This window comes from Mya arenaria, chromosome 5 (genome assembly GCF_026914265.1).
Source record: "Mya arenaria isolate MELC-2E11 chromosome 5, ASM2691426v1".
Lineage (NCBI taxonomy): Eukaryota > Metazoa > Mollusca > Bivalvia > Myida > Myidae > Mya > Mya arenaria.
In genome coordinates this window covers 67,232,270-67,251,975 of record NC_069126.1, presented here as the reverse complement: position 1 = coordinate 67,251,975, position 19,706 = coordinate 67,232,270, and positions in this window count along the sequence as shown.

Below are 19,706 nucleotides of genomic sequence, written 5' to 3'. Positions count from 1 at the left end.
AAAAATGCTTTATAACAAAGACGGTGTTTTATTCTACACCCATTTATTAAACTTCAGCCCTTATTGAGCAATGGATAATATAGTACAAAGAGAATGTAATACGATATCTTTGACTTTGGCTATTTTTATTATCGACACAATGCGACTTAATGAGTTGTCTCATCGTTTAAAGGTATTAAAAGCTCCGTAGCCAGGTGCAATTGGCCTGGCTTTGTCGGTAGCGGGTATTGTTTTCAAAGCTTTAACTAGTCAATTGAAAAGATGCATTTCTAATACTACTCATAAAACCATGGTTTTGTGGATTACCTGTATACAGTATACAAACTATTGAATTCTGTATATAATAAAACATCCCTATGTCTACATATTTGCCTTCGTTGCTAAATATTATTCATTGGCATTATTACTGTAGGAAACCTTAAATGTGCATTTAGATGAAAGGAGATTGAATAATAACGAAACCATGGTTTTGTCACATCGGAAACGTCCCGTTACTGTCACTTTTTCCAACCCCACCCCTAGGTTTGGCAAAACTTTATTAGGTTTATATAACTTGTTTGTTTTTTCAATATCATTTTTACACATTAGTGCGCATGTGTTACAAGGGATTTTACCACATGTGACATACTTCAGTCAAACACTATCAGTGTTAAATCCTAGGTAAAGGAAATCGAAATGACGAAATACTTTATCTTGATAGTGTCGATAATTTAGATTATTAATTTTGTTTACTTCAAAATCAAGTACAACTTCCTCGTTGTGACACTTTATGAATTACTATAAATGATAAGAGGAGTTCGCCTCTCAAGACATGACTTATTTCTAGTTAATACTAACATCTCGATATCCAGGTTTATAGTCTCTTGTTATTGCGTTTTTAATCACCTCTTCAAATGATAATATATTTTCATACAAAAAGAATCATACTGAGCATAGGTATATGCTTAACATGAACAACTGTTTATAATTTTTCTTTATAGCAGGTTTAAGTTTAACCCATGATTTTACGTCAGCTAAGCGCAATATCCACGGCTGTTATACAATGGGAGACTAATACGAAATCTTTGTATTTGTCTATATTTAGTAACAAAAATTATGCCCAGATGAGTTATGTTTCGTTGTAAGAATTCATATAAAAACAAAATTACGCCATGATGGGCATTGGATATATCTCAAATAGCTTTGGTAATGTTAAGCACTGTCGACTATTAAAATCTATTCATAAACTGACCGATTTGGAGGCAAAAACACAATAGCTAATTCAGGTTGTATAGTAAAGTAGAGTTTATTGTAGTAGTGTAGTGTAGTGTAGTGTAGTGTAGTGTAGTGTATTGAAGTATATTGTAGTGTAATATGGTGTAGTGTAGTATAGTGTAGTGTTGTGTAGTGTAGTATGGTATAGTATAGTGTAGTGTAGTGTAGTGAAGTATAGTGTAGTGTAGTGTAGTGTAGTGTAGTGTAGTATAGTATTGTATAGTATAGTATAGTATAGTATAGTATAGTATAGTATAGTATAGTATAGTATAGTATAGTATAGTATAGTATAGTGTAGTGTAGTGTAATGTAGTGTAATGTAGTATAGTGTAGTGTAGTGAAGTGTAATGTAATGTAGTGTAGTGTAGTGTAGTGTTGTGTAGTGTAGTGTAGTGTCGTGTAGTGTGGTGAAGTGTAGTGTAGTGTTAAGTAAAATAGTGTAGTGAAGTCTAAGGTAGTGTAGTGTAGTGTAGTGTAGTGTAGTGTAGTGTAGTGTAGTGTAGTGTTGAGTAAAATAGTGTAGTGAAGTCTAGTGTAGTGAAGTGTAGTGTTGTGTAGTGAAAATATGATTTTATTTATAAGTCATGTCTAGAGCGTGAAAAGCGAACGCCTCTTATCATTTATGATAATTCAAAGGCACAACGTGTCAAAACGAGGCCATTGCGCTCGGGTTTGAAGTAGAAGTAAAAAAGTAACAATCTAAACGCACCCTCCCATGATCTCCTTTATTCACTGACAGTTTAAAGGCGATAACAAAAAGAGTGTTGGTTGTTTTCACAGACTAAATTTCCACACATGACATTTACAAATGTGACGTATGTGTCAATACTGACATCTCGATATCCTGGTTTATATTTATTTACTTGTTATTGGGTTTTTAATCACCTCGACAAAATATAATACTGTTTCATGCAATAAGGAACATACTGAGCATAGAAATATGCTTACTATAAACAACTGTTCATTTTTTTCTTCAAAGCAGGTTTAAATCTAACCGTGTTTACGTCAACTATGTGCAAGATACACGGCATTATATATTGTTATACAATGGGAGACTAATACGAAATCTTGGTGTATGTCTATTTTTAGTAACAGAACAATATGCCCTGATGAGTTATGTTTCTTTGTAAGAATTAATATTTGAACAAAATTTCTCCACGATTTTTGGTATTGGCATTGCATGTATCTTAAATTGCTTTGGTTATGTGAAGCACTGTCGACTTTTGATATATATTTATATTCTGACCGATTTGGAGGAATTTAAGAAATATCTAATACAAGTTGTACAGTATAGTAGAGTTTAGTGAAGTTTAGAAGTGTATTATAGTGTACCATGGTGTAGTGTAGTGTGGCATAGTGTCGTGTAGTGCAGTGCAGCATAGTAGAATACAGTACAGTACAGTACAGTACAGTTGTATTACATTCTACATAGACGTTGATGCTTGATTTGATATTTTCAGTGATGCACTTTAGTTCATGAACTCATTTAAAGTCATGTAGGACTGTAAACAGTAGGATCATATTCGAAACACGTATGAAGAATTGTGTCTTGATGTTCAAGAATAACAGTCACATTGGTCTTTTTTCAGTTATTTTTTTATTTTTTATCAATATTTTAGACATACACATACGTCACATTTGAAAATGTAATGTGTAAAGAATATGGTCTGTGAAAACAACTATCTTTAAACAGGGTGCATTAAAGTATAATAAAAATCTGCACATATCCCTGAACAATTTGTATATAAACTTTTATGAAGATTTTTTGTCTGTCTAAGCAAGTTATCGAGGAACAGTTTGTGGCCTAGAGAATTCAACAGCATCTGACTGACCGTGGTGGTAAAATTATTTTTTATAATCTGTTGTTTTGCTTTTTATCGCCCTGCTAAAATTTATAACATTATAGGTTTATAAACACACCTTCATTCAAATACGCAATTGCTGGAATAAGTTTGAGGTTGACTTTTAAAAATATGTTTGTCGCCTGCTATTGCCAACAAGCCTCTCAATTTAGGGACTCTTTTATATTTTTGCAAATAGCAAATATTTCGACTACACTACGAATATATTTTTATTTATTTTTGGGCAAGTATGCAGTTGTGATCTAGTCAAGCGGTTCTCTACTTTTATCATTCTTGAACTAAAATATATATAAAAAAATGTTAATATAGTTTCAATGTCAATATACTGTCAATCAATGTATCGCAGGTTCAATTTCCTGCCACCACTAATCAAATACTAATCGTCTTCCGGGAGAAACGGTTAAAGGGGTCCCGTGTGACAGTGTTTTACACTGGTTCACGTAAAATGACCAGGGTAGCTCTAACCAGGGTTACATTCTGTTTGTGCACTATGCTCAAAAACATAAAATCAGTAACAATCTTATCGGAGCACTCGCCGAATGGGAAAGGTCCGAGTGCGAGAATAAATAAGCTCACACGCACACGCACACGCACACACACACACACACACACACACACGTATCTTATCAACTGTTCTTAAATCTAGTTATTAGAAAGACGTTTGTTATAGTTCTGGTTGGCAATATAACTTAATCAATTGTCTCTTATTGTAAAAACCACCTTTGAAACGTAAGCATTGTAGCTTCGCTCCGTCGAGAGTTTTTCTTTTTCTCGAATCTATAATTTAATATGTGAAGACAAACGGTTCTGATTTTACTGGAAGAAATATTTCAAATGAACACTTGCTGTTATAAAATGTTTAACCATCTTCTATAAACGGACTTTCAAATAACTTGTCAAAGAGGGGAACAGATTCTTCAGTTACCAACTGCAGAAAACTCACAGCCATTACTTAAATGTTTGTTTTTTTACTTTTATACTTTCTGATCCAGCTGTGTCTTACAATTTCCTGGCGGAAATCTTCCCTGTTTGTGTCGTTCTTACTGGCGACCAGATAGTTCTTAACTTAATTTTATTTAAACAAGTGTAACAGCATCACTGCAAGAAAAACTTTCAAACGATTTAAGAAATGCTCTTGATATACGGAAATCCTTGATAACTTAACATGATTTTTTATAAATACAATTCATTGATTGTATTGTACTAAAATAACTATTCGATTCAACCTCATGAAAATGATAATTGATGAGTTTAGTTTAATTTCGGTTTATATTCGAGCCCGGAGTTGGATAATTATTGATGTTCCCTGCTTTGAGTAATGATGTTTGATTGAAGTCGATTCGTGTCCGCTTTTACAAAACGTGCGAATATTAATCCTTTGTTGTTCCTTTTTGGTATAAATTGAAACTTTTTGCGCTAAAAAATTGAGCTAATGATGTGTAATGAAATTATAAAAATAACTTTTAAATCGAACATTTGAAATGAACGAAAGCAGAATTCTTTATCTTTCAAATCAATCATTCGTGGTGAAGAGATCATGCACAGCATGAAAACATATATAGTGTTTTACAAACAACACCGTGTTTTACATCAAAAGTTGGCTTTATCCATGAACCGATTTTTTTTTTAACTCGTTGTATATAAAATAGAGAAATTAGTTACCATATTAAAATTTAATTTCACGAAACAATAGTGTTTTAACTTTCAATCGTTTTTAGTTAAGTTAACATATTGAGCAGAATGTTAATATTACTGACGTTTTTTATATTATTTAAACTTAGGAAATAACAAAAATATAACTTATTAAATTCAAGTTTGGGTTATTCGACAGAGAAATCTCTAATCTGTATATCGGTATAAGTTTAATGAAAATAATTGAAAGAAAATGTTAATAATTTTGTCCTTTTTATTAACCTGCACAGGCACTGTAATCGGTCCATTATTGCCGATTAAAACGGAATGCCGTTAGGGTCATCGCCTATGAATGTGTTGATCTGAAACGCGATACTCGATAGTGTAAGCGGCTTGAAAATTCATTATTTTTATGCATTTCCAATTGTTACCAAGAGTTACCAATTGTCTCCCTTTGACCATTGGCTTTATGATTAGTGTCTATATTAAGACAGGCGTGTAATCATTTCCCGCATTTTTTCGTGGTTTTCATCCTATAATTTGTCATGTGACATTGTACAGTTTTACATACGTTTTTAAGGAAGAGTTCCTCATTCTATGTCTCTTGATGAAACCAAAGTATTATTTTTAACTTGTCAGGTACTTGTGGATTTTGAGGTTAGTTTTAACTCTGTTCATATTTGTTATATGTTGCAAATGGGCAATGCCTTGTTTGTTACCGTCTTTTTGAGTTGTATTTCCTGCACATGGCTGTACCCGTATATTTCATTATGGCGGCATATTTCTGAAGTATTGCCTGTTTTGTACAGTCACGACCTCTATCTATTTTACCATTATTCACTTTGCAGTACAGTAACAGAAGCAGCACAGAGACGAGTGATAGCGGTGTGAGCCTTATTGCACAAGTTCAATCCGCAATCGGTAGGTTCTGTGAACTTGTACCTGTGAATGTTATGTAAATATATGTGTTTTATATGTATAAAGTTTCTAACGTGATTGTATTGCTATTCGTTATCAATGTTTCATTTATTCTAGTATCGGCCACTAGATACCTTGTATTATGTTATCATCGTACTGTTGTGTTGTCATCATCGTACTCTCGCATTTTCATCACCGTACTGTCGTGTTTTCATCATCGTACTATCGCGTTTTCATCATCGTACTGTCGTATTTTCATCATCGTACTATCGCGTTTTCACCATCGTACTATCGCGTTTTCATCATCGTACTATCGTGTTTTCATCATCGTACTATCGTGTTTTCATCATCGTACTGTCGTGTTTTCATTATCGTACTATCGCGTTTTCATCATCGTACTGTCGTGTTTTCATCATCGTACTATCGCGTTTTCACCGTCGTACTATCGCGTTTTCATCATCGTACTGTCGTGTTTTCATCATCGTACTATCGCGTTTTCACCATCGTACTATCGCGTTTTCATCATCGTACTGTCGTGTTTTCATCATCGTACTGTAGTGTTTTCATCATCGTACTGTCGTGTTTTCATCATACTGTCGTGTTTTCATCATCGTACTATCGTGTTTTCATCATCTTACTGTCGTGTTTTCATCACTGTACTGTCGTGTTTTCATCATCGTACTATCGTGTTTTCATCATCGTACTATCGCGTTTTTATCATCGTACTGTCGTGTTTTTATCATCGTACTATCGCGTTTTCATCATCGTACTATCGCGTTTTCATCATCGTACTGAATATTTTCTTTTATATATATGTATATGTATATGTATGCCAAAGTTATGATAAAGTACACCGATTATAGCCCCGCATCCAATACACAGATCATCAGCTTTAAAATCCAAGACGTTTAATGTACATCACATTTAAATAGTTATCGTCTGTCATAATCATCAAGAAGGAACAACAAAGGCCATCATTTAATAGCGTACCCATATATGTATATTATGATTTAGTAGTATGCATTTCTTTTACAAACTTTATTATGAATTATTGTATCTCTATCCCTAACAACAAGTAAGGTAATAAAGTCTAAAAATGCCTTATTACAAAGACGGTCTTTTATGCTACACCAATTATGTTAAATTTCAACCTATATGTCATACCATAATTTTGAACAGTACAAAGGGAAAGTAATACGATATCTTGGGCTTTGGCTATTTTTATTATTGACACAATACGACTTAGTGAGTTGTCTCTCCTTTTAAATATTTAAACGTTTAAAAATTAGGAAAAGCTCCAAAGTCAGGTGAAACCGACCTGGTTTTGTCGTAAGCTAGTCTTAGGTTCGAAGCTATTACTAGTCACGTGAAAAGACGTGAAAAGACGCAGTTCTAATTCTACTCTTACAACATGGGTTTGAGGATTACATGTATACAGTTTACAAACTGTTGTATTCTGTATAATTAACCTTACCTACATAAATGCTTTAATTGCTAAAATTTAGTCATTGGCACTACTACTGTGCATTTTACCTAAAGGACCGTGAATAATAATGAACCGATTGTTTTGTCACATCGGAATGGGTATGAGGTGGGAATCATACTAAATCCCATTCCGCAAGCAAATAATGGGATATCCGGTCCTCGATGATCCTTTTAAAGAATATCCGGCCAAGTTTAACACTAGGTTTTATTGATCTTTAAACATAAGGTTCATAATTTGTTTTATATATATTATATATTTTAAACGTCAATGCGCATGGAACACAAGGGACTCTTACCAAACGTGATATATTTCAGTTATTCACTATCAGTGTTTAATCCTATGTACAGGAAATCCAAAGGCCAAAATACTTTGTCTGGATGGTGATAATTATTAAGATTATTACACTTTTTTTACTTTTCATTTCCAACTAATCTCAACGTCCTCGCTGTGACACTTTGCACCGTCGAATAATCATATATGATTATGATAATAAGAGGTGTTCGCATATCGCTCTCTAGATATGATTATTTTCAAGGCAATACTGACACCTCGTTATCCAGTTTAAATGTTATTTCTTTGGTATTGGGTTTTCATTCACCTCTACAAAATATGATACAGTTTCATGCAAAGAGAAACATACTTAGCATAGGTGTGTGCTTAACAAAAACAACTGTTTTTCCCTCTTTTTTCAAAGCATGTTAAAGTTTAACCCATGTGCATTGCACATATGTAAAATTGCTTTGTTTTTAAACCACTGTTGGCTATTGAAATAAATTCATATTCTGACCGATTTGAAGAAATGTATGCAATATATTTATACAAGTTATATATTATAGTAGGGTATAGCACAGTATAGTAGTGTTTTACAGTGTATTGTTGTAAAGTGTGTAGCATAGTGTCATGTAGGTAAGTGCAGCACAATACAGTACAGTACAGTACATTACAGTACGGTACAGTACAGTTCAGTAGAATACAGAACAGTACAGGACAGAACAGAACAGTACACTACACTACACTACATAACAGTAAAGTACAGTTTCGTGCATTACAGTTTCGTGCAGTACAATACAGTAATGTATAGTACAGTGCAGTACAATACAGTACAGTACAGTACAGTACAGTTCAGTAAAGTAAAGTAAAGTATAGAACAGTGCAGTGCAATTCATAACAGTACAGAACATCACAGTACAGAACAGTAAAATATAGTTCAGTACAGAACAGTACAGAACAGTACAGTTCAGTTCAGTTCAGTTCAGTTCAGTTCAGTACAGTACTGTTCAGTGCAGTGCAGCGCATTACAGTACAGTACAATACAGTGCAGTTCAGTACAGTAGAGTACTGTTCAGTTCGGTATAATACAGTTCTGTACTGTACTGTAATGTACTGTACTGTAAGGTACGGTACGGTACGGTACGGTAACATTAGACGCTGATGTTGCATTTGATATTTTAAATAATGCAATTTTGTTCAGAAATCCTTTATAGTCAGGTAGGACAGTGAACAGTAGGATCCTATTTGAAACACGTTTGAAGAATTGTATTTTGACTTTCAAGAATCGCACGCACATTGCCACATTTTCAGATGAAAATTTTATTTTATTTTTATCAATATTTTAGACATACAAATATGAGCCATTTGAACATATAATATGTGAACAATGTTGTCTGTGAAAACAACCAAGACACTTTGGATTATCGACTTTAAATTGTCGGTGAACAACGGAGTTCTTGGGAGTGTGCGTTAAATTTCAATTAATTTCTTTTGTTTTTCTTCTTATCGTACTGGTTAATATTAAAACATTATAGGTTTGTCAACACGCCTTCATTACAGAACTATATTGCTGAAATAAATTTGAGGTTGACCTTTAAAAAAACTGTTTGTCACCCGCCTTTACCAACTAGCCTTACAGTTTTGGGACTATTTTATGTTTTAGCAAATAGCAAATATTTCGAATGCGGTTTTATTTATATTTGGGCAAATATGCGTTTGTGAGCTAGTCAACCAGTTCTGCCCCCTACCCATATACAAAGGAGAAAACAAGTAATAAAATACGCCCAAAAAGCACAATTTTGGATTAGAAAATGATAAAATAATTTTGGAGGAGTACCCCTTAACACCTGCCAATACTTAAAACCAAATTAATTTCGGTTCTTGGGAATGGGCACAAGTCCATTGATTACGCCCCCTTTAACGTCGAATCTTGGATCAGCCCCTTGTTATACCCCCACCTCCAGTTAATCGAAATCTGATAAAGCCATCCTCTACAAATTATCATGTATGAACTAAAATGTTTATTAATAAAGATAATGTTTATACAATTTCAATATATGTGCATATTATCAACTGTTCTTATCATCAAGAAGAAACAAAACATTTTACAAGTTGTTCACATAATTAAATCTGGTTATTATAATGACGTATGCCAAGTTCTGGTTGGCAATATGACATAATAAGTAGTCTCTAACTGATTATATTAACTGGACAATGAAAATATAGATGAATTCCGTGAAGTCATTGAATCTGAAATTCAGAATATTGATGCTATTGTTGAAAATGTATTGTCTTTAAATGTTGATGTAGATACAGGTGTTAAAAACATTTCTAAACATATTGATGATAAAACATATAGCAATTTTGGCAGGATTAGACAGACACGCTACAACAGTTTTAAATAAAAACGCAAGTTCTCTAGTGCGTGGTATTTCATAGATTGTGAATCTGCTAGGTGTGATTTCAGAGTTTCAAATAAGAGATATAGACATCTAAACAATCATGAAAACAGAGAGCTGATGGTAGCAAATCGGCGCAGATTTAATTTGGTTAGAGTACATGGTAGCCTAACAGACTATTTTGATAGCTATATGGTTGTAAAGCAGGGTGGAGTTTTTATCACCATTATTATTTATCTTCTTTATTAATAGTATGTATACTTTTATGCAAGATGATACTTTAAATGTCTTTACTTTTGAGGACTTGCAACGATTCTTATTAGATTTTGCTGATGACGCTGTGCTGTTCTCATATTCTACAGAAGGTCTAAAAACATTTGTGAATAAATTATAGAACTATTGTAAAAAGTAGAGAATATAAGTAAACAATAATAAAATATATGTAATGGTTTGTAAAAAAGGTAATAGGGTAGAAAATATTGATATAATGTATGATAATATGTTATTAACGAATGTTAACAAATTCGTCTACCTATGTATAACAATATCTTCAAATGGTAAAGTTTTCCAAACTCAAAAAGGTTTATTTAAACAAGCTTTAAAAGCTTTATATTCTCTAAATTCACTTTTTGATATTGTATCATTAAACATATCAGAAAAACTTAAATTGTTTGATGCAATGGTGTTACCTGTTTTGAATTATGGATCCGATGTATGGGAATTTTATAAAGCACCAGATGTAGAAAGAGTACATATTAAATTTTTAAAGCAAATTTAATCACTAAAACAGCATACTACAAATGCGACGGTTTACGGTGAACTTGGTAGATTTCCAATAATTATATCAAGAAAATTCCGTATACTTAAATATTGGTACAGAATCAGACAAAGCCCTGACACTTTAGGTAATAAAATATTTTGTATGAAAGATCAAAATGGAAACTATGTAAATGAATGTTCATTACAAGTAAAACGCCAATTATGTGAGTTGGGATATTCATACATGTGGGCATAATCCAAATGTTACGAAAGTTGAATTGGAGTTGTTAATCCAACGTGTTCATGATCAATACGTGCGATGTTGGTTTGAAGATGTTTATAATAGTAGAAAGCTAGAATCGTATGTACTTATGAAGAAAAGATTTGTATGTGAACCCTTTCTTCACTGTATTAATAATATAAAACATACAATATCATTATCACGATTCAGTTGTTCTTCACATAAACTAATGATTTAAAAAGGTAGATCGATATAGCTGAAAGACTGTGCACAAAGTGCAATATGCATACCATTGAAACAGAATATCATTTTCTACTTTTGTGTCCATACTATAGAGATATGAGATATACATGTTTACCCAAATATTATTGTTCTTTGCGTACTTTACATAAATTTAAATCATTAATGAATAGTAATCAAGTAGGTACGTTAAATAAACTTGCAAATTTTATATATCTAGCAATTGACTTAGGTAATAATTAGGTTTTAAATATGTACATGCTATTGTTATATTCAAATGAACTAGAAGAGTAAAGTTAAGTATTACCATATAAATAGATAATCCATCAATAAATAAATCCAAACTAGAATTTGAAACTCACATGTTTAATAGACACTAAAACGTCTCATTCTATTAAACTAACACAGTGGGAGGTTTGTCAAACCGGAAATCCTCGTGCAAGTTCTTATCAATGCGATATTTATCTATCATGTACGCCTCACTTGTATGTAACTGGCTCATAAGGTATATATAACAATATTCAAATATTATCATCATGCATGTTATCTATATACTAAAATTATAATTGTGTACATGGATGACTTAAATTCATCTAGTTCATATTGTAAATATTTAACGACATACTTTTCTCATTATTAATAAATACATTTGTGTTTCTATATAAATGACTTGTTCGCCATCATTTATTTTGTATTCGGTTTTAATATTGTATTCTATTAAATAGCAATGACATTTTTATGTTTATGCTAATAAAACATTGACTTGACTCTAATTGTAAATGAAAAACCGCCTTTGAAACATAAGCTCTGTAGCTTGGCTCTGTCGAAAGCTTTTCTGTTTCTCGAATATATAACGGAATATGTTAAGCCACACATTTTACCGGAAGCAATATTTTAAATAAACACTTACTGTTATAAAAGGTGTAATCGTGTTTTAAAAACGGATATTAAAATCACTTGGCAAAAAGGGGAAACGTTTCTTCTCAAACTGACTACTGAAAACTCACAGACAAAACATAAATGATGTTTTTTCGCTTGTATACCATCGGGTTCAGCTGTGTCATACATTTTCCTGGCGGATTTCGTCCTTTGTCGTTTCGTTTTACCTGGTGACAGTGAACTTACAGTGACGATCGAATGACGATTATTATGACTATCTTTTAGAGCTGTAACAGCTAGTTTTTAACTCTATTTTATCCATACAAGGGTTACAGCACCGCTACAAGAAAAGCTTCCAAACGATTCAAGAATTGCTATGGATGGACGGAATACCTTGATAACATAACATGTATTTTAATATATGCAGTTAAAAGATTGTATTGTACTGATTAATGAGTTTTGCTTTAGTTCGGTTTTCATTCGGGGAATAAGGGTATAATTAATGGCCTAGTTTTGAGTATTAATGTTTGATTGAAGTCGATTCGTGTCCCTTTACACAAAAAGGTTCATATACTAATTATTTGTTTTTTGGCATAATCGCAACCAAGAATTAATGAAACAAAACTTTCAAATTAAACATTTAATCAAAGGGAAGATAATGTGTTACTAATTACTCGTGTTTCGAAACAAACCGTCCGTCTTTTCCATCTGTAGTTGTCTTTATTCGTGAACCGGGTTTGATAACTCTTTATATAAAGAGTAAAGAAATTAGTTACCATATTGAAAGTTTAATCACAAGAAACAATAGTGTCTTAAGTTTCGATCCATTTTCGATAAGTTAATATATTGAGCAAAATGTAAACATAATTGACGTTTTATTAACGCTTTTATTCTTGTAGTCCGTAGATATCAATGTTCGTTTTCCATATACTTTGAACTTGCAATGGACATTTTTAAAATATAATTCTTAAATTAAATTTACGATTATTCGACAGAGAATTCTATAATCTGTATATAGGTATATGTTTAATGAAAAAAACATTTACGAAAATGTAAATAATTTTGCTTTTTTATTAAACTGCACCGGCACTGTGATGTTTGAAAAATATCAACAAACTTTTGGTAACCGCCTTTAAACAATCAGTAAACTTCCTTCTCTGTCAGTTATCAAGAAACAGTTGAACCCGAGAGAACTCAACAGTATTTTACTGACCTTGACGGTAAAATTATTGGTCTTATAATATATCGCTTTTCTATTCAACTAACTGCTAAAAATATCACATTAAAGGCTTGTAAACACGCAGAAATTCAAGTACTCATTTGCAGGAATAGGTTTGAGGAGGCTAACCATTAGAAAATATGTTTGTCTCCATTCAACAACTAGCCTTGCATTTTTTTATGAATTCCTTTTTATGTTTGCCAATATCAAGTGTTTGGGAAATGTTTTAAATTATGTTGTGACAAGGTTGTGATATTATACACCGAGTATAGCCACACATCCAATACACAGACCATCAGCTATAAATATCATCTAGGACGTAAAATGTACATCACATTTAAATATTTATCAACTGTTAATCATCACGAAAGAACAGTAAAGGCCATAATCTTGTATTTACACCTGAACTCTCATTCCTTAAATGAACTGCCTTTCGTCAACTGCGAATATCATCCGATGAACGCAAAATCTTCGGATATGTTCGGATCGCAATTCATCGCATAACAATATATATGGAAATATTTGAACTTGTTTTTGGTTGTATTGTGTCAGCATGTCCCGTAAAATATAAATCAACATTTCGAAATTGTTAATTTGTGATATGTAAAATATATTGTTGCCATAAGTGTTTCAATGTTACGTTTAAACGTGATTTCAAGTGGTTGATCTTTTCCCGCGTTATTGCGACGTCATTTGATTAAATGTATCCATTCGATCTATTTACAGAATGGGTAAGAAAGGATTACCGAAAGGTTTGATTAAATGAAATGAATCACCTTTTTAACAGTGCTTGAATTTAAAAATGTACTATTGGTGTCAATATAAATAATGAATTGCGGGATATGAACGCAATTGGGCTGGTCAAAGTACGCATGGAGTCCTTCGTACTCCACACACTTTGGTTTAAACATATTTTATTCAACATATCTATATATCTATATATACATATAATACACGTTAAATATAATTTAAGTATTTGCATTAATATATTGAATCGGATTGAAACGAAAGCATAGCTTATAAAGTTTCTCTCCGTGAGAATTAAGTTACACGTTATGCAGAGTAATGAGAAGGTTAGACAATTTAATTACATGTATATATAATGATACTGAAAACATGCAGAATATTATCTTAAGAGAACGAAAGAAAGCGTTTGAAATAGTGTATAAAAATGATGATTTCGGTAACAAAAAGAAGAAAAGAGAGCATGGATGAAAACAAAAGTAGACAGAGCGAGAATATATGTAAGTTTAATGATAGTTAGATTGATGATAGTTTGGTGCCTGTACCGTTTGGTAGAAAGGGTCAAGTCTGGGAATATAGCATAATCAGAAGCGTTTCGAGTTTTGTAAGAAGTTATGAACAAAACTGAAGATTTTTAGTTGCTCTCGTTGTTAAGGGTGGGATCACCGTTGAGAATGACATCAATGTCAACACGTGTGATTCTAGACATATCACGAATTAAGGTTTGTCGAATATCCGTATACAAGGGACAATGCAGGAAGAAGTGAGTGCTACTTTCAACTTCACCACATTCGCATAGAGCAGAATTATTATGTTTTTGCAAAAGAGGTGAAAGTTAAGGGCACTACAACTAGTACGCAGTCGAGCGTGGAGTACCTGCAAGCGACGGCTACCGTTGTAATAGTATGGAGGGCAGACTGAAGATTGATTTGAAATAGATCTCTTGAGAGAAGCAATAGAAGGGCTGTCCCGCACATCCCGAGAAGGTTCATTCCATGCACGTACAGAAGAAGGAAGGAAAGAGGAAAAGTAAGAACTAGTACGTGACATAACCGTTCTTGTATTAGATGCATTGCGTTTTGGATAATTATGAGAACCAACAGTTTGGGGTGTAAGGGATGATAAATACTCAAGTACAAGGCCGTTGTCCATTTTATAGAAGAGACATAGTTTGTGATTGAGTCTTTCTGAAAGAGTAGGCCAGCTCAGTTCCTTGTGAAGAACGGAAATAGATACTAGCTTTGTAGCCCCACAGACGATTCTACCGGCCTCATTTTGAATCTTTTGAAGTTCATTTTTTCATAATCTGTACAAATATCCCACACTGTATCAGAATTGGGCGAATGTATGAAAAATAGATAATTTCTAGACATTTTCTGTCCAAACAAAATTTTAGCTTTCGCATGATGCATATGCGTTTGAGGGCCTTCCTTCTAATGTATTCAAAGTGCTCGTGCCATGTACAGTCACTGGAAAGGACCAAACCAAGATGTTTGTGCGAGTTAGTTTCTGAAATTTGTTGACCATACATAGTTAACTCGGGATAGAAACAAGGTTGTCGTTTTCGGGAAAACAAAATTGACATAGTTTTTGTTTATGGTTAAAGGTTACTAACCATTTATCAGCCCAAGTACTTATGCTATCAATATCCCTCTGGATTATTTCAGTGGCCCTCAGGGGCTCATCAACCAGAATGTACAGACTGGTATCGTCTGCGAATAACCTAATAATAGTACCAATATTAACAACAATGTCATTTATGAATATAAGAAATAAAAGGGGACCTAGAATGGAACCTTGCGGAACACCGGCCTCAAGTTGGGCCCAACTAGACATGGAGCCAGGGAGAACTACGCGTTGCTTACGATTATTGAGATAGTCACGGAACTATGATAGTAAGTTGCCATGGACACCTGTTTCTTGAAGCTTCACAAGCAAACCCTTGTGCCCAACTTTATCAAACGCCTTGCTTATATCAAAAATACTGTTCGAACTTCAAGGCCATCAACTAATGCCTTGCAAAAAGTGTTGTAAAGGAAGGTAAGTTGATTAACAGTGGAGTCACCTGGCCGAAAGCCTGACTGAAACGAGGTTAGAAAGTTTATATCACGAAGACGGTTAAAAAATGTTTATATACTGCCCGCTCGAACACTTTTTCCATTGTATTAAGTAGGGAAATAGGACGATAGTTTACAGGAAGTGTCGGATCTCCCTTTTTGAAAACTGCACATGCATTAGCATCTTTCCACTGCTTGGGAAACTGACCGGTAGAAAGAGATGTATTGGCACACAGCGGGCGAGCTAAACAGTACGAGCATTCTTTTAGTATTCGGTTGCTTATTCCATCAGGACCTGAGGGTTTGTTTATGGGGAGGGAGGTTAAAATGTCGGTGATATCACTTGGTAGCAAAGTTATATTATCAAGATTATTATTACCGTAGCGATTGTTTACCAGCGGAATGACATGACCACTATCGTCTAATAAAAATTGGTTTCTAAAATGTGTATTGATCAGTTTAGCTTTATCAGCGTCATCTAGACACAGTTCTCTGTTAATGGAATCTTGAATTGCATTGATACATGGCTTAGATTGAGGATTAAGAAAAGACTTTAAAATCGTCCACCAACCTTTAGATTGGACAGACCCAGAACAAATCTTTTCCGAACGATTAGAATAGTAAGTTTCCTTTGCACTCCGAATGGCCAGAGTGGTTTCGTTTCGAAAACTTCGAAACTTATCCCAAAGTAGAATTGAGTTTTTACTCTTAGCATTTTTATAGTACCGTTTACGCTTGCGAATGAGATTTTTTAAATGCAAAGTCATCCAGGGAACGTCGTCTAGTCAAAAAACGACTGTTTTAGTTGGGATACATCTTTTGGCGTGATTCAAATTTGCGTTAGTTACATTGTTAGTGTATGTATTAATATTTGCTTCAGAAAGAGGGTCCCATTCAGTATTGTCGAGAAGACCTCGGAGCTCCTCGTAGTTACCCCTGTCGTAATACCATACTTGCCTCGGAAATGAGGTTGTCTTACACTTAGCGAATTTAAATATTCCAAATATAGGACAATGGTACCGAATATTGGATGGGAAAAAAGGATGCCCAGCACCCAAAGATATTAAGCTATTAGTGTTTGAAGCGAAGATTAGATCTAGTGTGGATGAGGTATTTTCAGTAAAGTCGGTCGGCTCGGTTATATCTTGCAAAAGTCCATAGACAAAACATAAGGTTTGAACGCCTGGAATAACTTGAGTTGCTTGAGTTGTAATTGGTTTATACTAATTTATTTTAGCTCGATTGTGACGAAAGCTGATAGCTTATAGAATCACTCTCGAGTCCGTTTCCTGGGCAGAAACCAGTACTGTGTCCTTTTTGAGAGGCTATGAGAAATTACCCCTTGTGGGGATCGAACCCACAACCTCTTGGGTGAGAGGCGGACACCTATACCACTAGACCACTCTCACCCTCAGTTGTTGTAATTAAAAAGTGAGTTGTAATTAAAATCACCAGTTATTATTACATCACTGATTCCTGTAGCAATGGCAAGTCCCACAGAGTCCTCTCTAGAATCACGATACGCGCTAGATGAGTTTGGTGGTCTGTAAAATGTCCCAAATAGTAAACGCTTACGGCTTTTCAAATTAATTTCGACCCATATGCTTTCCAGGCAATTGATTTCTAAGTCTAGGCGGCGAATGAAGTGTATACTATCCTTGATAAATACACAAACACTACCATGACTGTCGCCTGGTCTATCACGTCTCTCGACCGTGTGATAACCAAAGAAAGATATATCTTCGCAAGAGATTGATTCATTAAGCCATGTTTCAGAAAAAGCTGTAATATCAAATCCATTCAATTCAGAGAAAAGTATGTCAACCTTTTTTTGCAGGCTTTGTACATTGTAACGGATAAATGAGACGTGATGTTGTGACAAGAGGAGTTTTGATAAATCTGAACTGGATTCTGTTGACTATGATGAAAATGAATCGGGACCAGGATTACGGTGAACATCACCAGATAACAATATAAGCTGGACAATCCATAATTCAAATACAATGGCAGAGAAAACTGAGTAGACGGCTACAAACCATAACCCGTTACAACGGGGTTTTATTACATTAAGCTGGATCGTTTTTCCAGTGGTTGGCGTTGAGTGTGAAACGTGGTATGCCTTAAGAGAAAACAGGGCTAAGACGTTGAATAGGATTGGGATGGAAAATATTAAAACTATACTGATTTTCCAATATCCCCCGACGTATAACTTTGTCAAACCGGCTACTGACGACCAATTATTACAAAGTGCGTTCATGAAACAGAATGGATAAGAAACAGAAACAAAGTCACCGCCGATATCCGGTTGACGACATTAAATGTCACTGGCGAGTACCCATAAACTATCATAAGGCAAGGAGCATAAAGACCAAAGTGTGAAGAAAAGAAAAGTTTACAGAATGATGGAGATCTAGAAATGTGAAAAGTAAGAATAAAAAAAAGTGATGTGTCATGTGGAAGAACCTAAGAGCGTAATAAAACCTTGGTGCTTAAAAATGATGATTAATAGCAAATTTCAGAAAAACTGAAGTGTTAACAGATAATGATGTAAACAACAATATTATGTACAAAGAATTACATATACCTATATGCTAAATTAAAAGTTTCAATAATTTGTAACAAAAACAAATGGACTGTATATGCAGTGAGTGATCGGTTCATAATTAGTTATAGTTTGAAGTAGTTACATATATATATGTATTAAATAGGCTCTAAACACTTAATAGCTACGACAAAGTAATGATTAAGTGTTGTAACTATACATATGCGCCCACAACAATAAATTGTTAGATGCGACTCAGTCAACCATTGACCTTGTATAGGCACGCACCAACCAATAGATCAGAAGCAATGACGTGCATCCAAATAATATTAGTATATGTTATATACTAACTTGATCAAAGGTTAACAATGATACAATTAATTTGGTACGTTACAATACTGTTTCAATAAATTAAATCATACAGTGAACTAAAATTATGCAGGAAGTTAAAGGCACATATTATAGTACACTAGATGCTTTGGTAAGAAGCGATATAGACCAGAAAAGCAAACATTTAAATGTATACGGAATTAATTTAATATACAACATGTGTGTTAAATCAATTTGTAAATATACTGTTTCCAAAACAAGATTGAAGCAAGAAGTCGGAATATATATGATGTAGGTTATATGCACATCATTAATAATAATACAACTTCCCCTTTGCATTGGCTCGAATATTAAACTGTTTCTGGCGCGAGCGGTAAGACGTGAATTTTACTGTGATGTCACGTGGTCTAATCGTACGAGCAGACCGACCAGACCCCTGTGATGACCCAGGTACATATCGTTTTCCGACCCTATGTGACCTGTCGATCTCATTCATGGAGATTGAGCCTCCCAAGTCCGACACCATAGATATGACTATATCGTCGGTGACTTCCCCAGCGGCCTCCTTTATGCCCGATATACAAAGGCTGTTTCTCCTGCTATATTGCTCGGAGTGGTCGACTCTTGACTCGAGTTCTGATACCCGTACTTTCAGAAAGTTGTTTTCCGACTTTATGGTATCAAGCTCCTTGATAAGAATTTGATTGATTTTGCTTACTACCTTTGGAATAAGGGAATCAACCGCAGAATCGACTCCAGTTGTAATAGAACTCTGAATTTCAACAAGAAAAAGAGCCTTTAGATGATTTGATATGACAGTAATGTCATTCTGAGAAAGCTTTATGGAAGGACTGACGTCAGCAGTAGTGTCAGT